Source organism: Myotis myotis, unplaced genomic scaffold (assembly GCF_014108235.1).
Source record: "Myotis myotis isolate mMyoMyo1 unplaced genomic scaffold, mMyoMyo1.p scaffold_m19_p_16, whole genome shotgun sequence".
Lineage (NCBI taxonomy): Eukaryota > Metazoa > Chordata > Mammalia > Chiroptera > Vespertilionidae > Myotis > Myotis myotis.
The window spans coordinates 5,998,689-6,014,774 of record NW_023416320.1 but is presented as its reverse complement, the minus strand read 5'-3'; positions in this window follow the sequence as shown (position 1 = coordinate 6,014,774).

Here is a 16,086-nt window from a genome sequence, read left to right as displayed (position 1 = left end):
CCCACTTTGTTTAGAGAGAGGTGTGGGAGGCAGCGGACATCTGAACTAATAGGAGAACAGTGGGTTGACAGGTGGTAGGAGCAATCAAGAGGTCCATTCCCCCTCCAGGCCCCAGAATGTATGGCCTTTGCTCCCAATCACCTCTCTGCCCTCTAGTCCAGTGCTGCCTGCTGAGGAAGACTTAACGCAAAAGAGCAGATGGCTTCACAGGGCTCGCATTTGGGTAATGAGTTAGAACCTTTGCCTAAAGCCAAGCCCAAGGACCCTTCCAGCTGCTACAGACAGGATGTTGACAGACAGCAACATCTATGTGCATGCATGTGTGTGTTGAGAGGGAGGCTGAAATGTCTTTGTAATAATTAACACGTTCATAGCTGTTTTCTTTCCCTTTTTCTTTTTCCTTTCTTTTTGGACACTGTGTTTCTTGGTTCACTTGCTTCCTTTATGATGGGAAAAAAATCCAGCCTACCTTTTAGGCATTCAGCTACCTCCTCGGGCAATTGGCTTTATGCACCATTTTCAAGGAAATCCTCCTGGCCTTTTCTGTGGGAAAAGATTAGAAGGAGATAGCCGAAGGATAGCATGGGGAGAGGCCCCTGGGCCCCTCCTCAGCTCCGGGGAAGGTTAATGAATTGCATTCTGGAGACAAAGAGAACTTTGACAACGGAGAGTCTGACAGTTTTCATACAGCAGGAAGTGGGGCTGTTATCAAGCCAGAGCGGGGTGTGCAAACATAGTCTATATGTTTATATACCTCTCCCCCAGCTTGTGGACATTGTTTCAACGGGAGGGGAAGAAAGTGCAAGAAGGAATTCTCTTCCTGTTAGCAAGGAGCACACAGAACTTCACATGCAGGTCCCGCATCGTTTGTCTCAAGGAACTAGTTACTAGTGTCTCCTCCCCAGTGTTGGGGTGTCCCAGAGAGTTCAAAAGACAGCATCGCCACCATCAATATCATTCATTCAACAGCCATTTACTGAGCATGATTATAGGACAGTCACCACACTAGGTTCCAGGGTTCCAGCAGTGTCCTTTCCTTCCTTCATAGCGTTCCTGATCCAATTATTATTGGGGTTCAACTAGTCATCATCATCATTACCACCATCACTACCATCTCTCTTCTCTTAGGGCAATGTGGAAAACTAGTGTGCTTATAAAACACCTAGGGAGATGATTGTGTTAAAAAGCAAAAGAGCGAAACAATAATCACCTGGGGATTTCATTACAATGAAGATTTTCGGTACAATTAGCCCTTCTTAAGATGGGCCCTAGGACTCAACATTTTCAAAACAATCCAAAGGATTTTGATGTAGACATTTCATGGCTTATATTTTGAAAATATCATCTTATGTTACAGCAATTTATGCATTTTTTGTCACATTTGTTTTATTTTGAATGTCACAACAGTCGAACATAGTAGAAAGAATGGGAATTATTCCTAATTTACTGATGAGGGAAAAGGAATGCATAAAAATGTCTACTTAACCTAGTGTAATATAACTGGCATCTAATTTGCTCAAGCTCTGTGTTAGAAGTTATAGAGAAGAATGAGTGCTCAAGGAGTTTGCATTAGAAGGACAGAGAAGACAGGCACACAAATGTGCCAAGTGCTTTAAATGTTATACTACCTGTAATTTACTTTCATATGTAACAGTATATACATACATTCTAGTGTATTACGTTAACTTTATTCGGTAACCCGAGGCTGATAAATTCATTCATTTACTCATTCATTTTACCTAGTATTTATTGAGCACTTATTATGTGCATGACATTGCTCTGTGTATTGGAGATATAGTAGTGAATAAAATACACAAAACCATCTGCCTCCATGAAGTTGACATTCTAGCAGAGGAAACAGAAATTAGGAAACCACGCCATGGTGTCACTCATTCATAGTTTAAGGGACCTGTCCAGGAACAGGCTGTATGACTGACTAGGGCTTAATTGAAAATAAATATTTATACAAGTGGAAGAGTTCTGCCTGGGACTTGCTTTCATCATAACATTCCTTTCAGGAGTAAGATTGTCAGGGAGCAGACTCGAGGCCCCCCACCTCCCTGTAATTGTCACAGCCCATGCTCTACCCAAGTAATCTGATGGTTGTGAGCAGCCAAATTGACATATCAATTTGTAACAGATGGTCTCACTCAATCTTTTACAGTAGTTTTGTGGTGTAGATAATATTATCTTCATTTTACAGATTAGGCATTGGAGGCTTAAAGAAGTCATTAATTTCCCGAGGCTCAGTTATTAGATATTGAGTAGCAGAGCCAGGATTTAAACTGGTTTGTTTCCAAAACCTGCACTATTTTGACTTTCCCATCCTGGTCTAAAGAGATCCTGGTAGCACGGATTCTCTAGAAGAGTACCTCTCAACGCCTCCCAAAGGCTTTCAAGTTCAGTTGGTCCTTCTCTTTCACACGGCCAGCATTCATCTTATCTTTTGACTCCTGCTCAAACTACTGTCCATGGAGATACAATTTAAGGTTTCTTTTTCAAAGAATTTTCCAGGACCAACGTTAATTGGTGATGATCATGATCACTTCTTAGTCTGTATTAAATCTTTTCTCTCCCAAGTAACTAACTGAATATTTCCTTGAGATTAAGGAGTATTTTTCCTACTCCTACAGCATGTAGCATGATATAATGCATACAGAAGGCACATAATCTTTTAATTATATGTAAATTTTAACTGCATCACTTAGAACACAGTGCCTGGCACATAATAAGTGCTCAACAAGTATTTGCATTTGTAGATAGACTCTGGCTAGTACAGAGGATGTCTCTCAATTTTGATGTTCAGAAATAGGATATCAATGACAATTCAATTTTTCATTTAAGACACTTTGATTCTAAATAGCTATTGCTTACTTATTTATTTCTAATATAAGGTTGAGAAGTCTTGAAACAAGAGGTTCGTTTTCAATATATAATACTTGTATCTTGAAATCTGAGTCAGTAATGAGGTTATCTGAGACCAAACTGAGGAAATATTTGTAGAGGGAGGTCCTGGATAGCATGAACAGGATTGGCATGGAATACAGAATGTGGGAAAGGGAAAGTGTGCTTGGGGCCAAGTCTTTACATATCAGGTTTTCTCCTTTATCTTATAAACAAGTTAGAGGAGTAAGTAGTGGGTGAACCAAATGTTAAGCTAAAGAGGCATGTTTAAACAACTCTCTACTCCTCAACAATTAATACACTCAGCACCATTTGATAGCAATTGGAACAGACTGTTTGGCAAATATTGATTGATTACACATAAACTTGAAAGAATCATAGTATTTAATACTAGTATATACACATATGTATGTATAGACATGTGGGCCTTATTTTCCAAGTCCAATATTAAGATAAGCAGTTCAACAGGGGATTTTCTTAACTTATACATTTTTTAAATTAATGTTTTACAGTGCAATACAAATTCATCATATTTAGGTAGATGTAGAAATTTGGGTTCATTCTGTGAACATGTACAATATAATCACATACAAAAAACAATTATCTGAACTTTATGTAGATTATGGGATAAAAAATTTTAACAGTAAGAAAACTTAAGAAAAAAGTTATTATGTGAAACACACCCATGTATATGCAAACACATGTATACATGCATGTTGAAATCCTAGAAACAGTAGTCTCATGATGAAGGCATTTCTGGCTGTGTTTGTCCCTTTGAGATTTAGTTTTCTCCTCTCTAAACATGAGAATAATTGTAATTGTTTCTACCTCAAGGAGATGTCAGAATTAAATGAGATGGTAGATACGAAAATGCCTAGCTTATGGGGGACATGTCATGGAGGTTATATCTCTGACTCTTGCCTTGCCTCTATTCCTACGTATAATGAATCTAGCCTTAGCTAGGTTACCTTTGGAGGAGCAATACTAAGTACATAAATCATACCTCCTTTCAAGGACAGTTTTGTTGGGAGAACAAAGTTGTTAATAAACAGATTAGAGAACTTCAGAAGAGATATGCTTCATGCTTTATGTGTAGACAATAGGGCAGTAATGGCGAACCTATGACACGCATGTCAGAGGTGACACGCAAACTCATTTTTGGGGTTGATTTTTCTTTGTTAAATGGCATTTAAATATGTAAAATAAATATCAAAAATATAAGTCTTTGTTTTACTATGGTTGCAGATATCAAAAAATTTCTATATGTGACACGGCACCAGAGTTAAGTTAGGGTTTTTCAAAATGCTGACACGCCGAGCTCAAAAGGTTCGCCATCACTGCAATAGAGGGTGGGAATTTTAAAATATGCCGATGGAGGTTTCCTCAAGGTTTATCCTACTAGGCTATGGTCAACAACTATTAGAGACAGATCTCCCATGAGCCAGAAAAATCAGGATCCAGGCCACGGTGACACTAGAGAGATGCCCTGAATGCAGGACGTTCCCAAGGAACAATGATGGGCAGCAAGGAGGCAGGAGGAAGGACCAGGCCCATGCTGGAGTCAGGGTATAACATTCAGGTGAGAGGAGCAGAAAAGTATATCGGCAGCAAAGGAATCTTCTCTCTGAGCCCAAGCTCTGTGACCCACCCAAGTCCTGAAATTCACAGATGCTACCATACAGCTGCTCAGCACAATCGGGTGCCAAGCACAGGGCAGGAAAGGAGCACCATACACTCCTCCCCATAATGACGTGGACGGTGATAGGCTCACCTGGCAGAGCAAGCACTCAACCAGCAGCCAGGAAACTCAGAACTGAGTCCCCCTTCCACTTCACAGCTCTATTCTATTGGGCACATAAATCTGGTGAGTGCCCTCACTTGAAAAGTGGTGATAATGTTCCTGCTCTGTTTCACAGGTCATGTGAGATTTAAAGTAAATATGGAGATGAAGCAGCATCAGTTAGCGGTCAAAGGCCCAGTTTCAAATCCCTGGCCCACCCTCTAGCAGCACATGATCTCGAGTGTAGCTGGTCTTCAGAGTTTCATCCAGAAAATGGGATAATGTGGTGCTTTTCTCAAGAGCTGTTGTGAGGAGTGTTTTCAGCAATGCACGCGGAGTGCTTATAACAAAGCCAGACACACAGCGCATGCTCAGTAAATGTAATGTGGGTGATGATTATTAATGAGAGCATGGTGGTTGAACAGGGATGTGGGAAGTACAAAAAACTTGGCTTCAGAATCAGAGTTAAGCTTTGATTGAAATTCCACCATGATGAGCTGGATGATTTGAAAGAAATTACTTAACTCCTTTTAATATCAACTTTTGATTTTGCACGCTGTGCAGGATAGCTTAGGTTGAAGGTATTCTTATGAAGATTTGAAGAAATACCTATATCAAGCAAATCGAGCATAGTATATTTTCAATAAATGGTAGTTATTATGTTTAATTATAGGGTGGCAGACATATCTAGAAGGCATTGCTATTACATTGGTAGTACTGTCAAGTTCTTTTCTGATCAAGAAATGACTTCTCAGATGTTAAGACTGAGACACTCTTGAGTCCATATGAGTGAGCGATGCTGGGAAAGACGAGAATCGCATTTTAAGCAAACATACGGGTTGCTTCCTTTACAGAAAACCTGACCAGAACAGACTGATTCACACAATTCCTCTGTCCCCAGTGGTTGGCATTTATAATGGCACTTTGCCCAGCCCCTCCCTCCTCTCGGGTCCCACACGCTGGTGAGACCGGTGAGAAGCACAGCAAAATGTCCCAGGAGAGAAATGCCACAGGTAGCCTGAGGACATGAGCGCGGTGTCCTGCAGGCCTCAGACCTCAACAATGCCGCCGCTGTCCTTCCCAGGAAGGCTGGAATGTGGACGCGGGCCAGCTGGACCCAAGTGCCACTAAGCAGACCAAAGGGTTGCACATGGGCCAGGAGGAAGGCTGGGAGATGGGTCTTTGAGAACGGGGCAGGCAGTGTGCTCTCACAGAGCTCTTCAAAGTGCTGGGCCCTTCCCAGCTCCCAGTGTGCCAAATGCCCAAAGGAGCAAGCAACACACGTCTAATTCCCAGTAGGGAGTCCTGGTTCAGAGGATCCACAAAGAAGAAAATAGACCCAGTGATGATTAGGTTTCCTGTACGTGGCAGGTGCTGCCTACATTGACCCCGTTTGGTCCCGAGAGCACCTGTGTCACATGTCAATCATTATCCCTTTTTGTACCGCCTGGTGTGCTGCAAGTCCTCAACAAATGCTAGCTGTTATCATTGTTGTTGCCGTCATTCTTATTACAAATGAAGAGAATAGGTTCGTGGCAGCAAAATCACTTGTCCATGACCATGGAGTTGTGAGTGACCAAGCTGGGGCTCCAACCCAGTTGTCAGTCTCTAAAGCATATGCACTTGGCATCGAAGCCGGTAGCCAGTGTGGCTTATTAGATCCCTTCCCTGCACCAGGGCCAATACTAGTTGCAATGGTAGAGAGACAGGAAACACCCACCTCCCCAAGTCTTAGAGGCCAGTACAGTGTTTCTCAAACTATGAGTCTTGGCCTTCCGTAGTTCATGAAACCACTTTCAAGGCCTCACAAATGCATTTTTAAAAGAATAACATTTAAGTGCATAGAATAAAATTGCAATAAGCAATGCATCTTATATAATTCAACTAAGTAATTAATGAAACTTTTAATCATGTCTAAAAACATGTGTATGTATAACTGGATCATGATATATAAAATAATTTTATAAAGACCAGGGTTAGAAATGTTTGAAAGCCATGGATTTAGTAGGCGGGCAAGCAGCAGACCCAGATTTATGTGTACAATTCCCTGCTTGCTCAGTCTCCTCACTGGTCATCTTGGGACTGCGTGGTGCCCTTGTGGTATGTCCAGGGGAGGGGAGGGATCATAATGGCCCACACCATGGTCAGGAGCTCAGAGGCTAGGACTTCAGATTAGACCCCTGAAACCCACGGTGAAACTCAGTATACTGAATTTAGTAATATGACATGAATTGAATTTTGAATTGTTGAGATCAATCCAGTTTTTTTTTCACTCAACATAATTAACATTTTAAGAACCCCTCTAGGTACTAGTCACTGTACTAGGCCCTGAGAAGAAGGGGTTCAAAAGACAGATACACTATTGCTCTGACCTTGCAGAGCTCACAGTTCCTTCCACAAACATGTACTGAACACCTTCTATGTACTAGGACCTGAGCCAGGAGCCAGGAAGATCAGAGCCAGGCCAAGCCATGTGGAAGCCTGAGGCAAAAGGAATGTTAATATAAATGTTTAATAGCTAATTTTTTCCAGAACTCTAAAATGATTGAGAAGTCAAAATGTAGGACTATGAAAGCACAAACATTAAGTTTTAAATATTTATATCCCAAACAGACTTTATTATGATTTTACTTTCCTGGATTTTTTGGAAGTGGACTCATCAATAATATTTCCAAATTTATTTATTGTTTGTCTCATTTTTAACTGGGGGAATAGCTATGCATGACAATTTCCCTTGACCAAGCGATGATTTTAAATAATTTTTAATGAACTTCAACTTTATTTAACTTTTTGATATTATGTTTACCATGGAATTCTGCACTAATTTTGATTTTATAAAGTTGTGTATTAAAATATTATTTATATTGATTTTTTTGCCCACTTCCTACCCATCAAATTTCACACCCAGGCAAGTGCCTCCCTTAGCCCACCCTAGACCCAGCACCAAGGGATACATACATGAAACAGGGTGGAGACCTACCACTTCAGCTTTTATAATCTGACTAGAGGCCCAATGCACAAAGATTCATGCAAGAATAGGCCTTTCTTCCCCTAGCTGCCGGCACTGGTTTCCCTCTGGCACCCAGGACCCAGGCTTGCACTCTGGTCGCCGCCTCCCATCTTCGCTCTGGGGCCGGGAGCCGCCATCTTTGTCATGTTAATTTGCATATCCCCTTCTTATTGGCTGTGGGTGCCGCCATCTTTGATGCGAAGTGATGGTCAATTTGCATATTACTCTTTTATTAGATAGGATGGGAGACTCAAAAAAGTAGACATGCTAGCTTACCCTTCTTTCCTGAGGGTGACAATGTGCTCCCAAAGGGGCCCCTCTTCCACAGTGAGTAGCCACACTGAATGAAACCCACACGTGGTATCCATGTCTCTCAAATATTCCATCTTATCTATTCAACAAATATTTATGAAGTACCTATTGTGGGTCAGTTTCTGAAGTCTCATTTTTAAAGAAAATATGAAATTATTTTAAAGCATCCATCCACAAGTCTATTGGACTCTGAATTTCTCCTATGAAAGAAGCAGTGCTAATGCATGAAGTAATATCCTCAAATATACAACTATATATAACTCATGTCTGTATCATGGTTTACAGGTTACAAAGTGCTTTTGTGTGCATTATTTCATTTGCTATTCATCCTTCAGATTGTCTCAGGAGATAAGTACAATTAAAATAACACTAATTTAAAATACTTGAATTAAAGAATCCCAAAATGGTAAGCATTAGCAATAGATTAACTCTAATTGTTGCCCCACTGAGAGAGTTTGAAAAAAAAAATAGGTCATACATAATGCTTTCCCTGATTAAGGAAGGAAGATAAAATGCTTCAGCCCTGCCACTAACCACTTGGGCGATGTCAAGTGAAGTCATTAAACTGTACGTTTCTGTTTCCTTACCCATAAAGTGAGTGTTCAATCACATGCCAGTTCATTTCACAGAATAATTGTGGAAATTGATGATGAGTCCCTCAAGTACAGAGATTGTTTATCTTTTTATCGATGCAGCCCTCATGTCTAGCACAGTTCACAGTATGTGAAGGGCACCCAAAATGTTTGATAGATGGATGGATGGATAAATGGATGGATGGATGGATAGATGGATGGATGATGGATGGACATAAATAACTAATTGAACTGGCTTCCTCTGCCACTGGCCGTTTAAATGGATTTGTACAACCCTCCCATCATATGAAGCTAGCTGTGGGTACTATCTATGATATTTTCCCAGGGCCTTTGCACTTGCTGTGGCTGCTGCCTGGTAGGCTCATCAACCATTTTTTTACCTTCCTTGTTTTTACTTGCCATTTGGATCCCAGCTCAAATGTATTCTCCTCAGAGGGGATTTCCCTGATTGCCCCGTAATAGTGCCTTCCCAGGACTGTTTGACCAAGCATCCTGCTCTATTATTCCCAGCGCTCATAGCACTCTGAATAATCTTATTAAGTTTGTTAATTTACACACATGTTATTGGTTTTACCCCTTGAATATAAGCTCCAGGAAGGCGGTGAATTCGTGTCTCTTATGCACTACTGAACCGTGCAAAGAGCACTTCTGGGCAATGCATTTCTGTGTTTTCCAAGGTGATAAGGAGCCCGTGCTTCTTAGAATAGATGCTCCCGGGATGCTTTTTCTTAGGATGTGCTTTCTCAAATCCCAGCCACCATGTTGTCAGGATGTCCAAGCCAACCCTGTGGAGTAGATACAGGTAGAAATGAGGGTCCAGCCAGCCTCCAGCCACTCCAGCCATTCCTGCCACAACAGCAGACCTGGGAGTAAAGCCACATTGGACCTGCCAGCCCAGCCCTTCCCCAAGCTGAACACCGCTGATGCCCCCAGTGGGTGCTGCTCGCAGCAGAAGTGAGCAGCTGCAGGCTCCTGAACTCCAGGTGCACAAAATAGGTATGAAAAAGTGGCTGCTTTTTAAGCCACTGGGTTTTTGGGGTATTTAGAACATAGCAACGGGGCCAGGTTCACCAGAGAAATACTATGACCTTTCTGTTTGACCCGCAGCATTAACACAGGTGCATCAGAATGCCTTAGTGAGTGCAAACTCTGTCTCCGGTCTGCATGGAAGAGGGCGATGGAGAGTCAGTCATCCCTAACAACCCGGGTCAGCGAGTCCAGGCGGATGCGATGGCTTTCCAGGGCTGAAATAATGCCATTGCCCACTTCAAAGTGAGGGACACATCTTGTACCACTTTTTCTAATTGAATGACTCCCATTCTGGGATGGCTGCCTGCAGGGTGCACATAGAGAGTCAGTTGGACCTCTGTGAGGTTTATGGACGAGTTTTCATTGAAACGAAATGGTGCCAGGGAGGTTAAAGAAATATTTCAAGCATGTGATCCCTCTATGTGTCTTGTTATAGGTGCACATATAGAGTTGACAAGGAGTGGGCCATAGAACATTCTTGTAATGTAGTAATATGAGGAAACAATGTTAGAATGTTAGAAGTCCAGGGAAGAGTGTGAATTTGGAATCCTGAACAGAGAAACCATCTGCCTTCAGATGACTGCACACGTAACAGCCTGTTTCATAGAATGTAAATGAGAAACAGTGGTTGCTTTTACTTCATGATAAACATTTTAATTAATAGTATTCTTCATGATAAACATTACTCTCTCAGATGCTCCTAAAGAAGAAAGAGTATATTATTATCTGCTATTTTAAGTTTTTCTCTGTAATTTAATTCTGCCTCCTGCTTATAATCTGCAATCCATTGTGGAGCTTTACACATTAAAATAGAAAATAATTTTGTCATATTTGAAAGAGGGCCAAGGTTACATTATCTATTTTCCCTACCATTATGAACAACAAGCCAAAAAAAGAAAAAAGAAAAAAGGAGAAGGAGAAGGGAAAAGGAAGAGGAGGAGGAGGGAGTTCACTCAAAGTGGAAATACTTGCTTACAAGTAATATTGTATAATTCTTTGAAGTTTCTCAAATGCTTATTTAGAAAATTAACTTTGAAACACTTCGGTTTTTTCACTCCCCACCATTTTAAATGCAGTATTATAGAAGTAAAACATGAGAAGCTGAAAAGTAATTTTTAGTATAAAGATTGAGTACAAAACAAAAAACAGAACTCTACGCATGCTTTGAATACTATTGTAGAAATAAGATACAGAATTTAATACATACATACAAGTATACATACACACATGCATATATATATATATACACACACACACATACATGTCCATCTCAATATTTACCATGGTTGAAGTCTGCTTCTATTCAATTGATCTCAACAGATCTCAAAGACCATGTTCATCCATTCATTCTTATATGTATTCATTTAACAAATGTTGGTTCTAGTATCTGTCAAGCCCTGTGCTAGAGGCTGAGGGGATCTCAATGAACAAGATAGGTATTGACCTTATTCTCCTAGAGCTTAAAATCTAATGGGTAGACAGAATCTACACACAAAAAAATTAAGCACATTTTTATCATCATTATGGTCATTATTTGAGTATGAAATATCAAAAAATTGCCCTAACCAGTTTGTCTCAGTGGATGGAACGTCGGCCTGTGGACTCAAGTGTCCCAGGTTTGTTTCCAGTCAAGGGCATGTACCTTGGTTGCGGGCACATCCCCAGTAGGGAGTGTGCAGGAGGCAGCTGATCGTTATTTCTTTCTCGTCAATGTTTCTAACTCTCTATCCCTCTCCCTTCCTCTCCGTAAAAAATCAATAAAATATATTTTAAAATAAAAAAATAAAATATTTCAACCAGCAGCACAGAGGGTTATAAGGAGAACACTAGAACCTTCTAGAGCACTGGTTCTCAACCTTCTGGCCCTTTAAATACAGTTCCTCATGTTGTGACCCAACCATAAAATTATTTTCATGTTGCTACTATTATGAATCATAATGTAAATATCTGATATGCAGGATGGTCTTAGGCGACCCCTGTGAAAGGGTCGTTTGACCGCCAAAGGGGTCGCGACCCACAGGTTGAGAACCACTGCAACAGAAGGCTACCTTGGGCAGAGCTATAGGTTTCTCTTTTACAGCATATAGTTTTGCTTCATAACTGCCAGCAATTTCAATCCATTTCTTCCTATTCCCTTTCTGCCTTAACTAGAGAGGCTACAAATGGTAGGTCATCAGTCCAAGCCTCCCATGCAGCTGGGAGTAGCCATGCAACTCAAGTCTAGCCAAAAAGACATCCACGGGCCTTTGCTGGAGTCTCATGGGACATAAGTTCCTACCTTGTTACAGTAGATGAGCGTGAGAGGGGAGGTCTCACTTCGCTCTGGCATCCCCTTATTTGGAGACCGAATTCAGTTGCCACTGGAGATCCCCAGGCTGCAGCCAGGAACAAAAGGGAAGGTGAATTACATCAGTGGTGGCCTCGAGCCCTGCTATTCTTCAGCCACTGAGCCAGCTCTCCACATCTTGCCATGTGCAATAATTAGGCCTCAATTATTCTAGCTTGGCTATTATGTTACTTGGAGCTGAGATTATTCTTAGCTTCCAGCTTCCCAGTAAAAAAAAGTAACATGTAAGCTGATCTTTCTGAACTACTAAAAATCTCTACCCTCCTCTTCAAGCAAACTCAGCATCTTATTTATATCTCTCCTATAACGTGTATTCCCCCGTATCTTGTATAATTGTCATTGGTATCATGTTCTACGTTCCTCTAATAGACTGTTGTCCTCTAGGGCGGGCATCAGGGCACACTCTGCTTGACGTTGCCAGGGCCTAGGAGAGTGCCCCTCTGTGCTCAGCATGTAACGAAGTGGGTGGCTGCTCGGTGAACACTTGCTGCAGGAAACTGAAGTAGTGATGACGGAGCCATTCCTGGTGGTGGCGGTGGACGAGGTGCTGATGCAGCGGTGATGGTGGTTTTCGGTGATGGATGGTGTAACCGATAGTGGTGGTGATGATACTGAGCGTGGGGGTGAGGGGAGGAGGTTGGAATGGTGGCTGTGGCCGTGTTAGCCATCGCGGTAATACAGGCGATGGTGCTGTTGAGCCTGGATCAGAGGGAGAAGTGCTAGATTCTCCAGGAGAGAGATCATGTTGATAATGAAGGAAAAGCTGGGTGACAACCCTGATTTTCAGTCTATGCCACACTTTGTGGAAGGAAACAGTAGACTTTCTCGGACAGACTTTAGGATCCGATGGATAGACCAGCCAAAGTTATGGGGAAGCAATTCTGTCAACCAACAGAAAAGATGGCCCCTTCTAGCTGGTGGCCCAAATACCTCTTTGCCCCAGGACTTGAGTTTTTGAAGGAATTGAGCAACGAATATAAAAGAAGAGAGACAAACAGTCACACCCAAAGTGACTTCCCACTCCTCATTGTCTCATGCAAAGAAAAGAAATTCAAGGAAGAGGGTTCCTTCCAAAGAAAACATCCTGTGCACCCAGGCAGCCTGCTCGTGGATCCCCAGTAGCCAGCAAGCTGACTCACATCTGTACCGCTCCCTGGAGCCAATGAATTCTAATGAGAACATTCCAGGCAATCAAATTACCGGGCTGGAGGGAGTGGGGAAGTGGAGGTTGCCCACATAGGTCACTTTCTAGAAAGCAGGTTCTGAGAATGTATTTCTGTACATGGAGAATTAGGCTGCACTGTGTTCTGCACACAACACACAGGCTGGAGGAATTAAAACGCATTGGGTGTAGTTGGAAGCTGTTGTCCTTAAGTCCATGAAAATTAGGTGCTTTTCAAGTTTATTTACCCTGCACTGTATTGAAACCACCTCCCTCCCCGTGCCTTTGTTCGGTAAATAACTATTCCCAAATCCAGGCTTCCTATCGAACAAACAAACCAATGATTCAGTTAGTAATTATAAACCCGAACAATTGAGCACACACCCACATAAAAAGGAACGAGATATCACTTGCCTGAAATATTTGACAAGCGTGCAAGAAAGCGAATGGGGCTGCTTGAACGCAACAGTCAAGTTGGGAGCTGTTGGGGAAGGGGTAGGAGGGAGAGGGTTGCTGTTTTTTTGAATGAAACTTCACTGAAGTGGTTTCAGTTGAGTCGTTCTCACACAAGATCAAGCCTACATCTCCCAGAAGTATTAGATCTCTTCACTTCCTCGTGCTTTGCTCCAAGAAATAGTGAGTCATGCTTTAAGCACAAATTCTTACCTTAGGTGCCACCGCGGAACAAAGGAAAACAAAATGCTTCATTCTTTTATTCATCCTTTGCAAGGAAACTCATGGCGGAAACATTTGTCTAGCATTCCATTTATATAACAGGGGAAACTTCAGCTGAAGGAAAGAGAGGTGAGGCTGGGGAAGGGGAGCCTGTGTGTTTGCTTTTCACACAGCTGCACACCTCCTGCCCGAATCAGTGGTTCATGAGCCCTATCACAGATCCTGGGGCCGGAGAGATGTGAGGGTCCATCATGGGCAGCCAGGGGGTGGAGGAGAAAACAGCGCGAGAGCCAAAGTCACTCAGGAGGGATCAGGAAATGGGTCGGTGCAGTGTTTGCAAGCATGGGCTCCAGAGTCAGGCAGCCTGGGCTCAAACCCCACTTCTGACTGGCTGTGTGGCTTTGGGCAGGTTGCTGAATGTCTCTGAGCCTTCGTATTGTCATTGGCAAAGGAGGGTTAAGAAAACCTAGCTCCTGTATAATCTGTGTGGAACTGTGTCTGAGACATAAACCAAGTAGAAAGAAAGCCCATAAGGTCTAATTCTGGTTTCTCCTCTTGGACTGGTCATTTTGCTTCTTCGTTTCAGCTTCCTCATCTTTCTCTAGATCTCCTATATTTGAGATGGAAAAAGTACAGGAATGTTCTGACAGTGGGAACAGTCATTGGGTACCAGTCATAGCTCAGACAAGAATCCTCAATGTTAACCAAACACGGATTGCTTTGTGACCACACAAGGCAATGGGATTTAAAAAATCATTTGAACTTTTTGTAGCCCATGTATTTGTTGGGCATATGGACTTTTGGTCCTTGATTTCTAGGTTTACTGAATTGCAGCCGAGAAATGGCAACATTAGAAATGGCGACTATTTGGGAGACTTTTTTAAACATATTTTTATTGTGACCAAATACAGGCTAGATTTCTACAAATGATACTTGGATATAAGAAAATAATTCATATCCTTTGTAGGCTCTCTTCACATATGAAATCAAATCTACTTGAACCATTCAAATCTATATCTTTTAGAAATTTTTGTCAAGACATTTTTATTACCTATATTTCTAGGATGTATTTTGGATGCAAAGAGGTTTATGACACATCTTCCTGGATTGCTGAGCTTACTGTTACATAATAAGGCTCTGATTAAAGGCTTTGGATTTTGAATTCATCTTTTACACCATTGACCCACTGTCTAGGCCTCAGTTTACTTGTCCATAAAATAGGGCTAAAAATGCCTACATTGCCGAGTTGATATAAAACTAGACCATGAGAGGAACACTGAGATACCCAGCATAGCGGTCAACATTCAGTACATATATCCCACTGTAGTCCTCTTCCTTCCTGCCCTATAAATGATCTACCACCTAGTTCCAAGAATAACATCTTGGAAATAGAAAAGGGCCCCCTGATTTCTATCGAGGAGCCCTGAGCGACCAGGCCATTGGAATTCTGCTCTCCTGTTAGTTACTGAGCCATGGGTTTAAAAGAAGAGTCTAATAGTACCATCTCTAGAGTCTAGACAGAAGCTTGGAAAGGATGTTCTATGCTGGCTCAGAGGGCGCTTTGTGAAATAAGGCAGCCATTGTTCTCCACAGTCTTGTTCCAGTCAGTCAAGGGCATGCTGGTGTATCTGGGGTAGCCATGGATCTGGGGATTTCCCCTTTGCCACAAGAGATGCCGTAGGTGTGAAATTCCATGTACCTTGCCCATCTTTTGCAATCCCTTCTACCTTTCTTCTCTCCACTGGTTTCTTTAGATCCTACCTCTTCAGCCTACCTGGCTTAGAGCACTGAAGCTTTCTCCAGAGTCCCTCCTTAAACTTCCCAGCAGCTATGACTGTTCCAAAGGAGGTGGAATTACTGGTAGAAAATGAACGAATGCCACGTACAAGGGTTATCAATATCAGAGAAATTCCTTTGGGTGACTCACCCAACAATCAAACCTCTACATTTCCAATTGTGTGCCCTTGCTCATTAAACACACACATAACTTCTTGACACTCCTCTCCTCTCCTTCTTCCATAAGTGTTTGACAAAGTGTTTTCTTTTCTCTGTGACTTTAAATACCTCTACAAAGTTAGGTCTTTTAGCAAAGAGAAACGTTGCTTAGTACAATAAGCACAACATTTGTGCAACAACGCAGTCAGCGCCTGCATATATCATCACCTTGAGCTTTCACACAAAAAAAGCCTGGGAGAAGATACCCTGTGTGGTTTTTCTGAAGCCAAAACTGAGGCTCAGGAAATTAACCCACCAAAATTCTCACCTGGAAGACCT